This window comes from Protopterus annectens, chromosome 8.part0 (assembly GCF_019279795.1).
Source record: "Protopterus annectens isolate FY-2018-M chromosome 8.part0, PAN1.0, whole genome shotgun sequence".
In the NCBI taxonomy this organism is placed as follows: domain Eukaryota; kingdom Metazoa; phylum Chordata; order Ceratodontiformes; family Protopteridae; genus Protopterus; species Protopterus annectens.
In genome coordinates, this window is record NC_056741.1 from 584,011,236 (window position 1) to 584,026,174 (window position 14,939).

The 14,939-nt window shown below is 41.2% G+C and overlaps 1 protein-coding gene across 5 annotated transcripts in view; it reads right to left on the reverse strand.

The window, feature by feature from the left end:
• Positions 1-12,900, reverse strand: part of FLAD1 (flavin adenine dinucleotide synthetase 1) — a 996,688-nt gene extending 983,788 nt beyond the window's left edge. For 2 of the 5 annotated variants that reach the window (XM_044080081.1, XM_044080079.1), the window contains exons 1-2: positions 12,591-12,899; positions 3,660-3,853 (exon numbers count right to left, since the gene is read on the reverse strand). The gene's annotated coding sequence lies outside the window, so the exon portion shown is untranslated. Of the gene's footprint in view, positions 1-3,659; positions 3,854-12,590 lie in introns of all 5 variants that reach the window. The other 3 variants (XM_044080082.1, XM_044080080.1, XM_044080084.1) reach the window with 2 other exon arrangements.
• Between the last annotated feature and the right edge of the window lie 2,039 nt (positions 12,901-14,939).

Genomic DNA, 14,939 nt, shown 5'->3' on the forward strand with positions numbered 1-14,939 from the left:
ACAGTGCGCATGTTTGCTTGTTTGTGCCAGCCAACCTGTCCTTCATTTGATGGCAACTGCATATCATAGTATCCCCTGTTAATATCCTCATACATTTTAAGGTAAATCATATAGACTAGCTTACACACTGCATGTCTCTAACTACTGGGCAAATAACTGATGAATGACCAAGAAACACAGAAAGGTAAGACAGAACTGTATGTTTGCAAGGAATAATCATAACAGGTTGTGTGAACACAAAGTGCACTAGATCCGAATACAGTTTATGCCTTGATATCAGTGTAATTTCAGTTGCACTTGGTTGTGTGAGAAATTACTTCATTTCTTTGCTGCAAAGCTGTCTGTGTGGCAAATATGGATTAGGCACCCATCCTGTTTTCTGAAGGTGCACTGAAGTGAGAGTTGAGATCCAGACCGATGTAGACATACCCCACTTGTACTAACATTTTCTACTGTGTGTGTCATAGACTGAATTGAGGAAAATCAAATATTTCTCAGATTTTTATTTCATTTCTTTTTGGGGGCACTGTTTGCATGATGCACTGTTTAGCACAAACATGTTTGGCTATGTTCATCTGGTTTGCGCTTAGAGTCATAGTGCACAAACTGGACAAATGCACCACCCAGGAAGCAGGCAGGACCCAAACAGCCACAAATATAAGCTGGATGCATTCAATTAATACTACTGGCCATCACGCAAACATGTTGCCCAGCAATGCGCACCCTCAAGTGCCCGTGGTTTTGTGATAAGCGATGTGCAATATTTTCAAATGTTGCAAAACCAAAAAGTGAGCACTCTCAGTAAGCGCAATACCTGCAATTGACAGGAAAACATCATTCTGCATTGGTCTTGCTCTGTGTTAGGCATGGTAGGCATTCGTGGAGAAGTTTTGAGATTCTGTGGTCAAAGATGTGGTGTCCAGGAGTCAAAAGTGTTTGCTGAACTCCTAGTGAATGAACACGGGCCCAGCGTGTTGCAGAAGGACTATCGCGCAATTATGTTTTAATAAAAACAAATGGAAAAGACAGGAAATTGGTGAAATGGGGAGCAAGAAGGGGGGATGAAGTGAAAGGAGGCCAGGAATGTGCAGGAGAGATGCAGAAAAGAACCACAGCTATCCATTTCAACAATAAAATAATCATATATGCAAAATATTAGCTGAATTTGGATCATCATCTCCAGAGTGAGGGGTGATCATAATACAATCATGTCATATAGCCAAATGGAATGGATAAAAGGTGTCACGAAGACACGTGTGAAATGGGGAGCTATTTTTTTGGGGGGGGTGCCTTTTTTTTTTGCAGAGAAAGAGGAATGTTAGGGAAGGGACGTAGGTATATCTGGGTCAGGTAAGTTGGGTAGGTGAGGAAGCAATGGCAGACAAACAGGACATACAAGGCAAGACACCGGGATGGTAAAAGACATAAGAGGTGGGTGAACACCACGACTGGGGAGAGGGTAAGGAAATTGAGGTCCCATGCATGTCAAGCTGGGTGACAGTGAGAATCGAGTCCTCACCCAGTTGACTGTCACCTTACTGCGCCACTGGCTGCAGTGCCCAACGTCTGCATTTCCTTCAGGTATTCTGAACCAGGATGCAGAGCAGGTGTTCTATCTTGTGTAGGCATGCACCCACAGTGCGGTGCACAATCCTAAACACCATCCCTGGCAGTTTTTCTCAGGTGATAAAATCACTTGTGCCACTGCTCCTGGAGGAAGCCACAGGCTTTATCTTCGAGGGCAGAACTACCTGAGGGGCCAGGTAGTGCAGGGGCAGCACAGGGGGTGTTGCCAGGTCGTGGAGCAGAGGTGCTGTAGTCGGTGGAGTTGGGGCAGGAGGATCCTGTGAGACCGGTCTACTCTACTGTGCTGTGAAGAAAAAAGAAAAAGAGAGAAGATAAGGGAAGGGTTGAGAGGGAAAAAAAAAGGAGAACACTAGTAACTTCATATGTGACATAGAAAGCATTGGTACGATTATTTAACTCTATACTGTTACCTTTACTTTTGACACTACAAACTCCTAACAAATTAGGACTACCCAGTTCATAACAGAGGCACACTATAGTACAGATTACAGCCAGCAATCCTTGATGTGTGCATATATTGGATATATGCGTGTTCCAGTTACACTGATTATAGTTTACAGCAGGCCATTTGTGCCACTGATATAGAGGTCTGAAGTTACAATGCAATAACGATGAAAACCTAACAGTATTGTATATTTGGGAAGTGTGATTTAACCCACAACCGCTGACTACTCTCGAATACTGTATTGTTATTTTGTCCTACAGACTACTACATGCATACTTTCCTTTTAGAGTTTAAAGATGAATGCTCGATGCTATTTCAGAATATGGAACTGTTGCTTTGGCTACAAATTAAAGCATGCATACTTTATTTTACAATTGAGATATGCATGCTCAATGTGATACAACTGTATTAACTACCAGCTAAGGCATCCTTAATTTTTAATGCTACAATAACTGTACTGTTCTGATGCATACATTCCACATGCTACTTGCATTCATGACAAATGTACAGCATGGTACCTCACATTCAATGCTTGCTCTGTGGCAGCTGTGGAAAAAACATAACAGAATACCATTATGAATACCAGTCCCGACTATATTCAGCTTTTAATTCTTACAATTAGTCACTATAATTGATATTTACACATCTGTGGGGTGTCTACAGTACAAACTTCCCCGATTCAATGGTCGTGGGTATCCTGCTTCCTCCTCCAGAGGACATCAAAACGATTTAAGCATTGTTCACCAGTGCAGAGGATACCTGTAGCACTGGTCACTGCCCTGGCAATATTATTCCAGGCTTCAAACTTGTATTCTGAGCCTGAATAGTCCCACTGCAGCAACTGGGGCCCATGTTCCTTAACCAGGAGTCCAATAAAGACTTTGGACTCCTGAACACCCCACCTCTGCGCTCAAAAACACACTCCCTCACCAGAAACACCAGACATGTCTACCGTAGCTTAAGCCCAATGTAGAATGAGCATTTCCCGCCAATTGCACTTTGTATCCTGATGTTTTCCCGCCAACTGCACGTATTGCGCTTACTGAGAGTGTGCACTTTTTGGTTTTGCAACATTTGAAAAAGTTCAGCATCGCCTAGCATAATGTAAATATGGTAGTCAAAGGTGTGCATGGGCAAGCAATATGTTTGCTTGATGGTAAGAGATGCACAGCAGTGGCAAGCAATGCAATTTCAATGTTATTTGTTGTACAGGCACTTGTGCAAATGTGTTATTTACTGTGTAACAATCCAGACTTTCACTCGGGATTAACTCTAACCTGTGGAACTTGTTCATCTTGTTTGCTTATGTAATCACTGTAAATATTCTATTTGTAATATGTTATGTTTTATCTGTTTACCTTGGAGCTTTTCTCCCCGGGCCTCCACTGAAAATGGACATGCATCCAGTTGGACTATCCCAATCAACAAATGTAAAATAAAAATAAATAGTTAAATGGACCATGTCTATGGTAATCCTACACTTACAGCTGTTGCCACTAGAAGGTTGAGAAAACAGTTCTGTATGTTGCACTTTACACCTGATGCCACAGTAACAGTTACATGACATTCCTTATTTTACTAACCATTCTTAAGGTCTCGCTGTTAACCACAGTGCAATGTTGCTTACCATGTTCGGGTGATGTCCATTAAGTCCAATAGCATTAATTGAATGCATCTGGTTTGTGTTTGTGGCTGTCTGGGTCCTGTCTGCCAACCTGGGTTGTCCATATGTCCAGTTTGTGCACTGCCGCACTTCATGCAAACCAGATAAGCACAGCCAAACACATTTGTGCTAAACAGGGCATCGCGCAAACACTGGCCCTAAAACAATAAAAAATAAATAAAATGGTGACACGATCAAAATGAGAAAAAACAATCTATGCAAGTGCCCCAAACAAATTTTAATGAATAAAACTCAAGTAAGGGAAAAGCAATTGCCATGATGTTCTACAATCCACTTTCACGGACAGCAACCTTACACAGAAATGCTATACATATCATATAACTGTCCCCATTTTTGCAGAATATCCAGATGTTTGTATCATGTTTTGGCCTGTTCCTTGTAAAATTTGCAGTTTTCTGGAAAATAACTGAAGAGTGAAGTTAATGCATAATGACATACATTCGAGCTCCATACTTTATATACTTCAGAAAATGCATGCTAACACAAATTCTACTATTCTAGGTACTTTCTAAGTTTTTAAGAACAATACTGAAAATCCATCCCTATTTTTGGGCCTTTGTTCCCCAATTATTTTAGTCTCTGTCCAGATTTCTTGCACTAAAAGTTTGAGAAGTATGATCTGCATTCACATTAAAGGTTTTGCAGCCAGCAACACTGGTGCGAGCTGCAAAACCTTGCTTACGCGCCCCACACATCATTAATAAGCATGGCGTGATGTCACCCGATGAACAACATCACTTAAGTCACAACACTCCATGTAGGTTCTACACAAAACCTACACAGATTTTATTGAATCCTGAGGTGAATGTAAATATGTATGCAGCAATGTTTTGCTTCCTTGTATGTTAAATCATCAACATCAGCAAGATAATATTGCTGTTCTATTAATCGTATACACTACTGTTTTGACACTTCAGCTGCTATTAATGTTTCTGCACAACACTTGCATGTCATTTGCATCATGATATTAAATATGAAGCTCTTCTCCCTGTGCCAACATTGAAAAGGGACCTTTGTTGGCTCAGTCAGCCTACCCAGTAAATGAGTAAAAGCTACAAAATATTTGTGTTGGCTTAAGACAGGTTGACACTTCAACTGAAAATGTCTCCATAAAATTCATAAGGCTTAGGTGTGAACACTGACACATTTCAGAAATGTATTTGATCAGCTTTTGTCTGACTTACTACTTTTTTATTACTGTTATAAGATACAACAGATGACTGAAATGTCTTTTTTGTGATGCACGAATCTGTCAGCTTAAATGATTTTCAGATCTAAGCAATTTCACCATGGAATTAATTAACTTCAAAGTATGCAGAGTTCCACCATTAAAATACAGCTCTGTTTACAATCAGGGAAACAAAGGCATACTTAACTTTTAGTTATGTACTTACCATAACTTCGGATGTATGGGATCCATCTCGCCTACATTCACAACAGATGGGTTCGGAGCCGAGTTTGCACGAGTTTGATATTTGCACCGAGTGCATTTTTTAAAACCTGACTTTTGTTCCTTAGACATGATACAGGCCACAACAAGTACAACTCTAAGGAAATACTACTCTACCAAAACAAGTATAGCACTACACACAAATTGCGCCAACTGAAAAGCGCGAGACACACTGGCGCGAGTACTGGTGAAAGTTTACCTCACAACAATTTGAAAAGTTAAACGGCCCAAAGCCCTCTAATTTAAACGGGCTTTGCCCAAAAAACAACTAACCAAAGGTTAATAAAAACTAAAAGCACTCAAAAGGTAGGGCAAAGGCCCTCTAACTTAAACGGGCCTTGCCCGACTGAACAAATTAAATTTTTTGAACACAAGCACTCAACAAAAAAAACAATAAGAACTACTAAGAAATAGCTGTTAAAACAGCTGTTTGGTTAATATGGACAAAAATTCCCTAGGTCAAGGACCAATAAGGTAAAAAGAACCACTTAGCTCCAGCCAAGTCGAGACCACGTCCAGCTTGTTAAGCGGCGAACGAGATCTGGGGAAGCAGGTGTAGTGCATCCTGGGATAGGGAGTAGCCCAGCCAATGAGAGACTTCGTGCTAGTGTATTAGTTGCGAGTGAGCCGATGGATCGGCTCCGAACCCATCTGTTGTGAATGTAGGCGAGATAGGATCCCATTACATCATATATTAACTAGCTGGTCAGAAAGATAAGTACTATTTAGTCCGATCAGCATAACAGAAAGAGGAAATAGATAACGCCAAGACAAGAAATCACTGTAATAAAAGCAGCACATCTGTACATAAAATGGAATGACAGTTGAGAAAAAAAAAATAAATCATTGAGTGGACTATATGTGCTTCAACCACTAAGACACCAGTAAATTGAAATTCCAGCTAATGTAACTAAAAACAGAAAGATAAACAGGAATTTAACACAGACAGCAGCAAAACATATGCAAAACAGCTTCAGCATAATTGCAAGCATGGTTGTATCATATCACTTTTGTGCTTGGCCATGGTTACTTTTCACTAGTGACTAGGAGCTGTGCTGAAGTAGCATAATTGTGAGTTACAAAAATGTGTAATAATAATTGTGAGTTACAAAAATGTGAAAACTATGACACTTCTGGGGTAAAATGGAAGGTTCATAGGTTCATACTAGGCTATCTGCCCAAGGGCATTTATAAGCCCAGCCCATAGATATGTGGCTTTCGCCACCCCTTTAGTTTGAATAAAACTATGCCTATTATTTTGCTGTGCCTCTGTTAAGCATTGACGCTGAAGTAATCCCTGGGGTATACCTGCGATCTCCCATTCATTGGTCAAGATTCCTCTTGAACAAGGCCAGCGAGGTGCTCTGCCTCACATGTACCGGGATTTTGTTCCACAGCATAGGGAGTCTCTGGGTGATGAATCTGTCCCTCCAGCACGTCCTATTAATAACAGTGTCAAGGTTTAAGTCTCCCACCCTTGTGGTTCTGAGGGATCTAGATTTTTTGAGGTGAAGCATATTCATCAAATCTGGGTTTGACATGGCCTTATATGTCAGGCGCAGGTCACCTCTGAGCAAGCAGTATGAGACTGAATAGAGCTGGAGTTCTTTCAGTCAGGCAGCATAAGACATATTTTTGAGACTCTTTATCCTCTTGGTGAGGAACTTTTGGGGCCTTTCCAGCTGCTGCAGGTGTCGGGTCAGATACATTCCGAATGGGGCATTGTACTCAATCATAGGTCTAATGAGTGATGAGTACAGGGGGACAATGACCTCCCTTGATCTAGATGTGAATCCCTTCATGATCAGGTGGGCAATGTAGAAGGTTTTCCTGACTACTTTAGCAACATGAGTGTCAAGCGAAGGCTAGTGTCAACCTGGGTCCCCAGGTCCCTGATGACTTCTTCTGTGCTCAGTGGATTGCCACCTATATGGTAGCTAGGGGTAACCTTGTTTTTCCCGAAGGGTATGACTATGCATTTCTTGGCGTTTAACTTTAGGCCATGGCTCTGGCACCAGTTATCCGTTTCTGTGAGGCCCTTCTGAAGGATATCTGTGTCAGAAGTGTTTTCGACTATGGCCCAGTTTGCAGTCATCTGCAAACTTTGTCAGCCATAACCCTCCTGTGTTTGCTTGTACTTCAGAAAAGTAGATGCCGAACAAGAGTGGACCCAGGACTGAGCCCTGTGGTACACCACTTGTGACAGGCTTTGAGTCTGACATGGCTCCAGCAACTCTGACCCTGTGGGTTCTGTCACTTAGCCAGTTTGCAACCCATCTTGTGATGTATGGGTTTACATTCAAGCTGATGAGTTTTTCGATGATACCCGAGTGGGGTATTGTGTCGAAGGCCTTTGCCAGGTCGAGGTAGGCTGTATGGACTGCCTTTCCCTCATCAATGGCCTTGGTGACTGTTTCGAAAAAGTCAACCAAGTTTAAAAGGCATGATCTGCCTTTGACAAAGCCAAACTGGGTTGGATCCAAAGTCTGCAAGTTCCCTATGTCTTTATGAGTTCAATTATGATCCTCTCCATGGCTTTGCAGATAAGGCTTGTCAAGCTAATGGGACGGTAATTTCCAGGGTCGGTGGAGGCACCGCCCTTGTGAAGTGGGACCACAGTCGCCGTGCGCCACTCCTTGAGTACATATCCTGAGGTGATGCCAAGATTAAACAGCTGTCCTAACTGTGGGTTTAATTCCTCATTGAGTTCGTGGAGCACACAGCCGGGGACACCATCCGGTCCCATGGATGCTGTGTTTTTGCCTTGGAGAGCAGTTCTCACCTGGGCGTTGGAGATGTTTGGGGGGGCTACAATCCTCTGGTATAGATATCTCTCCTTTTGGGGGGGGAGAAGTTTGCACTGAACCTGTCAGCCAGTATGTTGGCAATGTGTGTAGGTTCAGTAATCTTCACATCATTTTGGACTAATTCTGAGCATATCTGGGAGTTTCCTCCTAGGTTTCTAACATAGCTAAAGAAGGCCTTATGATTGTCTTTTGTGTCCTTGGCGATTTTTCTCTCAAAATTAGCCTTGGATGATTTTATGAGAGCTCTTAGTTTTTTACTTATAATGATCAAAGGTGTCTTACCTTTCAAGGATTTTGCTCTATCTTGTAGTAGCTTCCTCCTTTTGTTGTAGAGCTTGTTTATGGCTGGGGTCCACCAGACTGGACGCTTGCCTTTGGTACAAAGAGTCTTAGTTTTGTTTGGGATTGCCTGATCCATGCAGTCCTGTAGGTAGGTGCTGGTAGAAGGCATTTGTAAGTGATTCAGTGGTTTGAGTAATGTTTACCACTGGCTCAGGGGCCTTAAAGGAGACCACACTAGTTTTTAGAAGTGTGAAGTCGGCTTTTGAGAAGTTTTTCACTGTGGTCTTTTTTATTTCAGGTGGGGGCGGGATGAGGACCTCCAGCGAGATTAGTTTATGATCTGATCTCACCAGTGAGGGGTATACTTCCGGTGTTGAACATTGTGATCCCATGTTTGTGATGATGAGATCAAGTATGTTTTCTCCTCTTGTGGGGATGGTGACTAGTTGTTCCATGGCATTTGAACTCCAGGAACCTTTGGGCTTGAGTAGTGTTCCCAGTCTATATTAGGGTAGTTGAAGTCACCTAGTATGATGGTGTTTGGAGATACATTTATCCCCTCCAGTGTTTTCAGGAAGGCCATGTGAGGTTCCTGAGTTTGAGAGGGTGGCCTGTAACATGCTACAAATTGCAGAACAGTCTTGCCTATGGTTAATTGCACCTGGATGGTCTCCGATGCATCATGCGTTGCCACCAACCTTGAGGTGTGGGTGTCCTTTATGAATATGGACACCCCCCCTCCTTATTTGGTGTTGTCCGGATTTTGGGGCCGGAACGCATGATATGAGGTGAAACCAGATAGTGCTGGGGTGCTCTCAGGAGCCTTGAACCAGGTTTCTGTCACAGCACAGACATCGATGTTCTTCATACTGAGAAGGGCCTCGAGTGCGTGCATCTTGAGATTGAGACTTCTGGCACTGAGCAGCATTACCCTTAGTTTTTTTCCTTTTTTGTGTTCTAGGGTGGTAGGTTTAGAATTTGAGCCTTGCCTAAAAAAGGCACTATGGGGGTGGCAAGAGCCTTTGCCAATATCCGGAAGCCCAGGGGTGACAGGTGCAAGCCGTCCCTTGCGAAGCAGCGTGGTTTGTCCAGCATGTCATCCCAGGCAGACAGACATTGGATCCCCTTTGAATGACACCAGAATTTAAGCCAATTATTAAAGCTGATCATCTTATCACTGTATTGTGGCATCATTCTAGGTGAAGGTAGGATACTGCTCAAGATCAGGGTCATACCTGCTTGGGCTACATAATCAGAGAGCTCCTCAATGTCTCTTTTCATGTAGTCCAATAGGTACGTCTCAGGTCGTTGACACCAGCGTGGACAATGACTGAGTCGTACTTGTACCTGCTGTTGAGAGACCCGAGTGCTTGCGTTATGTGGCGGATTCTAGTGCCCGACAGGCAGCTTACTGTGACCTTCTTCTTACTCAGTCTGGTGAGCGGGACGTCAGTGTGTCTGACTATGGAGTCACCAATGACGAGTGTGTCTGGCATTGTGTTTGGCCTTAAGGGCTGTGACTGTTTGACACTCTGACTGTGTGGTCTATGTGTTGCATGTGTTTGGTCCTGAGGTGGTAGTTGTTTGGGTGTCTGCTTTGGTGGCCTCTGCTGTTTTGGTAGATTTTTGATCAGAGCCTCCGAGTATGTCTTTGTGTGATTATGTGTGTGATTTGAAGTTGTGATGGTACTATGTGTGACTGGGTATGTAGTGTGTGCGGTTTCCTTCTCCTCCTGTCTGGTCTTGCCAGTCCTGTGTTGAGAGAGCTCAGCCTCCAGTTTGGCCGTATAGTTGCATCTCTCGCATGTATTTGTGTTTTGTGGGAGAAGGAGAGGATTGTCTGTGTACATGAGGCAATTGTAACATTGCCTCAATATTCCCAGGTTCACCAGTTGAGCAGGAGAGGACACTAGCAACTGATCCCTCGACATGCTAGAAGTAATAGATAAAAAAAACTTACAAAAGACTCCGAGGGATGTGGGTTCTAGGCTGGTGGGGTACTATCTATAATAAAAGTGCTTTATCAAGGTGCAAGTGCTAGGCTTTAGAGATAGAGAATAGTCTACTTGGGAATGAAGTAGAGATGAACTTTTTAGTTATAGGATACGCTGGTTAGATCAGCAATACAGTTCGAGGAAGGTAGTTATAAGGGAAAATTTGAAGAGTGGAATTTAGGTAGCCCGAATAGTTTAACCTTGTTTAACCGCCGCTGCTCTTGTGTGCAACAGTGGCTAATTCGCGCTAACGCGTGCTTTATAGCAGGGGGCTGGAAAAAACAGGAAATGACCCAAAATGGCCAACGAATTACTAGTTGCTGTTTCTAACCACTCCTCTGAGGACAAACAAGCAGCTCAGTACTCCCCACTCCCACTGGTGAGTAAAGAAACTACCTCTGGCCACACAAGAAAATGGAGGAACACAGAAACCAAATACAAAGCCCAGGGATCAGCAAAATCTGATCACTGGAACAACTAGCTAGGAAAGGAGAAGTATTTTTTTGGTTTTTTTAGTTTTTTTTTTGCAAACAGACAGAAAAATGCAGTAAATGCTTTGTTTTTCGACTAAATTGCTATCAAAGGCTGGTACACTTGAGTGTATTAGCCTGTTTGTTACTTTTAAGCAAAACTTTAGCCAACAAGTGCAATCAACAATTTAAGAACACAAAAACAGGAAAATAAGGTAATAAAACAGTAATATAGGCACAAACAGTAGTCGAAAAGCTCAAAAGATCGAAAAATGCAAAATAAAAAGTTTAAAAAATACTAAAAGGAGAGTGCTGAAGATAACAAATCTACATTTGGCAATAAAGTTTTATAATTAGGGTTTGAAACAGAAATTTGGGGTTGGGGTTAGAGTTTAGAGGGTTAGTGAAAGATTTACAGGGTCACTGTTTTAGAGCCGAGGTTAATGATATAGCGTATCATAGGAAGTGACTAGGCTATTGGCCCCGAGGCCCTTACAAGCCTAGCCAAGAATTTAGTCCATGTTCCAACAAGTCAGAACCCTATACCACTGTCTGGAATCCCAGGGGTGTATTTTCTGAACCCCATCCAGTTATCCAGGTTGCACTTAAAAAGGTTTAAATAAAGTATCAGGGTTACAGTTTTACAAATATGGTTACAGTATGAGTTTTTGGTTTGGGACTGGAGTTTTAAGGTTAGGATTAATGCATTTAAATAGTGTTGGTTATCGACAGCAATCGGGCATAATTCATGTTCACATTCCTGAAAATAAGATAAGCAAATGAATTACACCTGATAATTATAAATAACCAACATCTTACTGTTTACATTACTATATGTATAGAAAGTAAAACTAAAGTGCAACCCTCTTATTTTTCTTCCACTAACTGTCCAGTTAAAGTATGCCTCAACAGCTCTTGTTCGCTCTGTAAACATTCTAAATGTATTCCACTTGTCTATACTACTGGTCCAAGGCATGGCTGAAAATGGCCATATGACAGCCCACTCATCCGGATGATCCAGTTAACAAATAAATACATTCACCACAAAAGATAAACTATGTTCTCCAGTCATTACCTTTTGTGGTGGACCACTCCCTAGTTGTCACCTTTCTTATAGTTTTAATCGTATTTACCGTCAAGAAAAAAACGAAGAAGGGATCCCACTGTTACACTACAGCACACCTTTTTCATAACTATGACCTAAACAAGTTAGTACAAAACAGATCAGCTCATGGATGGCACAGTTATATGGAAACTCTGTATCAGTCTTTCATTACTTCAGCACTTTAGACATGAGAGTCATTAAGTAACCAGATATTCTAAATACAGAAAAGAGTACAGCCATGGATTGCAGATATGTACACGGAACTCTATATATTGACATTACACCCACCATAGCTTTATCTATGCTTTACATATTATAAATGGTTTATTGTATTTAGTCATGAATTATAAACATGGAATAGTAACAAATTCTGCACACAGCTGTTGTATTTGCTGTTGATGTTGTATCTTTAGTTCAGTTATGCCCTTTTCTCTCTAAATAAAAAAAGCATTTCATTATAGTTGCACACTGTGTTAGTCAATTAAGCACTGCAAACTGGAAAACGTATACTCATCTGAATTCTCACGTACACTGACTATTCACTGTAGCACTTACATACGGGCATTTATGACTTTCTTGAATTGAACAGCATATCTTTTAAGACCCCTAACAGGGAAAAGCCGAAAAGACAAACATATTTTAATCTACAGACCTGACACAAAATATCTCTGTCTATACTACTACTGCCCTAAGTCCTGCAGGATCATTAAGAAACAACAAAATCTCTAATTAAGAATAAATACATTTCCTAAATGAACTCACTCACCAGAGACCAGGACTGAACTCGCTACTTAAGTAAAAGGCACCGGCACCTTGGTTCTGTAACCTCTCCTTCAAATCAGTTCCTGCAATACGGCCAGTTGGACTAGAAAATTGTTTATATCATTCAGCTGCATGCTAAGAGCTACAATGGATACAATTAAAACGTATAAACAAAAGAAATATATTTTTAATACATATATACATTAAACGCTCCCACTTCCATGAAGTTTAGCAATGCTCTACTTCCTTTACTACTTAGCATAATTGACGTCATTAACAATTGTCCTCAACATTACATCCAAAGGTAAAGTGGGCATTCAATACCGCTGATTGACAACAGAGGGAGGCGGAATCATGCAAATAACGGTGTGTTACATGTAGTGGAGCGCTTCCGTTTGCAAGTGTTTTAAAAGATTCCTTTCTTCTTTAATTATGTACATTTAGTTTCAATTTATTGAAAATAGACGGGGTGCACTAAGCGATTTAAAAAAGAAATATATACTAAAACAAAATTTGCATCGGTGTGTTGTACAGTTTATTTTAGCCTAATGCGTATGGCAAGTAGAGAAGTGATTGCTAGGTCATAAATGTACATGGTCTGGTCCGTCTAATTGAGAACACTGTTGAGTTCCCACTGGACGTGAGTGCCACAGTGAATCAGAGGTTGTGATCTCCTCATCAAAATTATAGCTAGGAATGCTCTGTGTACCATACCTCTCAACTGTAACAGATTTTCGCAGAATGCCCAGAGTTCTGCCGCATATTTTTGGTCTGCTATTTATAAAAGTGTGATTTTCTGGCAAATCATTAAAGATTGAAGTTAGAAAATGAGAGACATTTAAGTTTCAGACTTATTCCGCTGTGGCGACCCCTAACCGGGAAAAGATAAACAAAAACAACAACTTCATACCCATCGGAAAAGTCATGCAAATGCAAAACCCGTTATTCTATCAACTTTCTAAGTTTGTAAGAGCAATGTTTAAAAATGGTCCCTATTTTTGGGCCTCTGTCCAGATTTCTTGCTCTAAGAGGTTGAGAGGTATGCTATGTACTCAAATGAGTACATTTATTTTCTAAGCACCTCATTGGAAGCTTCAACACTCAAAAAGCATTAAATATATGGAACTATGTTTACTAACCATTTACAGTACTGAAGAATGCAAAGAATTATTGGGTGAAGGTTTGCAGCTCTAAAAATAGCATTCTATGAGGATAATTGGTAACATTTGAAAATGTGTGCCCTTCCTATATGTCTGGGGATGGCATTTTCAGGGTCTAGTACATTTAAAAATGCGTGGGTGGAGGCAACATTAGGTTTCAGTACAAAATGTAAATTTTTGACTGCATCCCTGCCCCTCATTAGCTGTAGTTATTAGCGTCATAGCTCAACTGAATCAGGACAAATCTTAACTGAATCATGGGCAAATGCAGAAATAATCAGAGATATTTTTAAAAATATTAGCACTAATAACTTGAAAAATAAGACAATATGAATTAATACACATTTTCTGACGTAAAAGGAGTCTGCAACTGTAATTTCTATCAGTATTTATTAAGTAGTGTGAGTGGGAGGATCAAAGGTCAAAAATCATGGACAATTTTTAAATATTCTAATTCTCTTAAAATGTAAGCTCTCCATCAAATTTCATTTTCTGAACAATAAGAAGTAAGTAATCTAACGTCTGGTAATATTGAGTAGCTACAGTCCTTTGCATAGCAGTCAATGATTTTGATCCATCGACCTCTAGCTTATGGGCCCAGCATGCTTCCGCTGCTCAGTGACTTATTAGAAAACTGGGACATTACAAAAATAAAACACAAAATCAGGGATAGTTTAAAAGTCTAGTGCCGATTTGCTAGTCTAGTGCTCAGATCTGCTCTGAGCTACAACAGAATGGCATTAAATATACTGATCCCAAGGATATTGCCAGTATCCTGGTAGATCGATTCAATGTCAACTTCACCCCCCACCCCCTAAAGGGCCCATCTCATTACCAAAAGACTGCCAAATTCTGGTAAGCATGGCCAAATCAATGCAGTAAAAAACACACTCTCCAAAGCTAAGAATACAGCATCCATGGGACCAGATGACATCCCAGGCCGTGTACTACATGAACTACAAAATGAACTGGCACCTCACCTAAGTGTCATGTTTAATCATAGCCTCACCTTAGGCTTCGTGCCCAGTGAGTGGCGCACAGCTAGTTATCCCACTCCACAAGGGGGGCTCCACCTTGGATCCCGGGAACTATTGTCCCATCAGTCTGACGAATCTGATCTGCAAAGCCATGGAATGCATTATCATGGAACTTATAAACAAAGACATTGGCAACCTTCAAACACTGGACCCCAC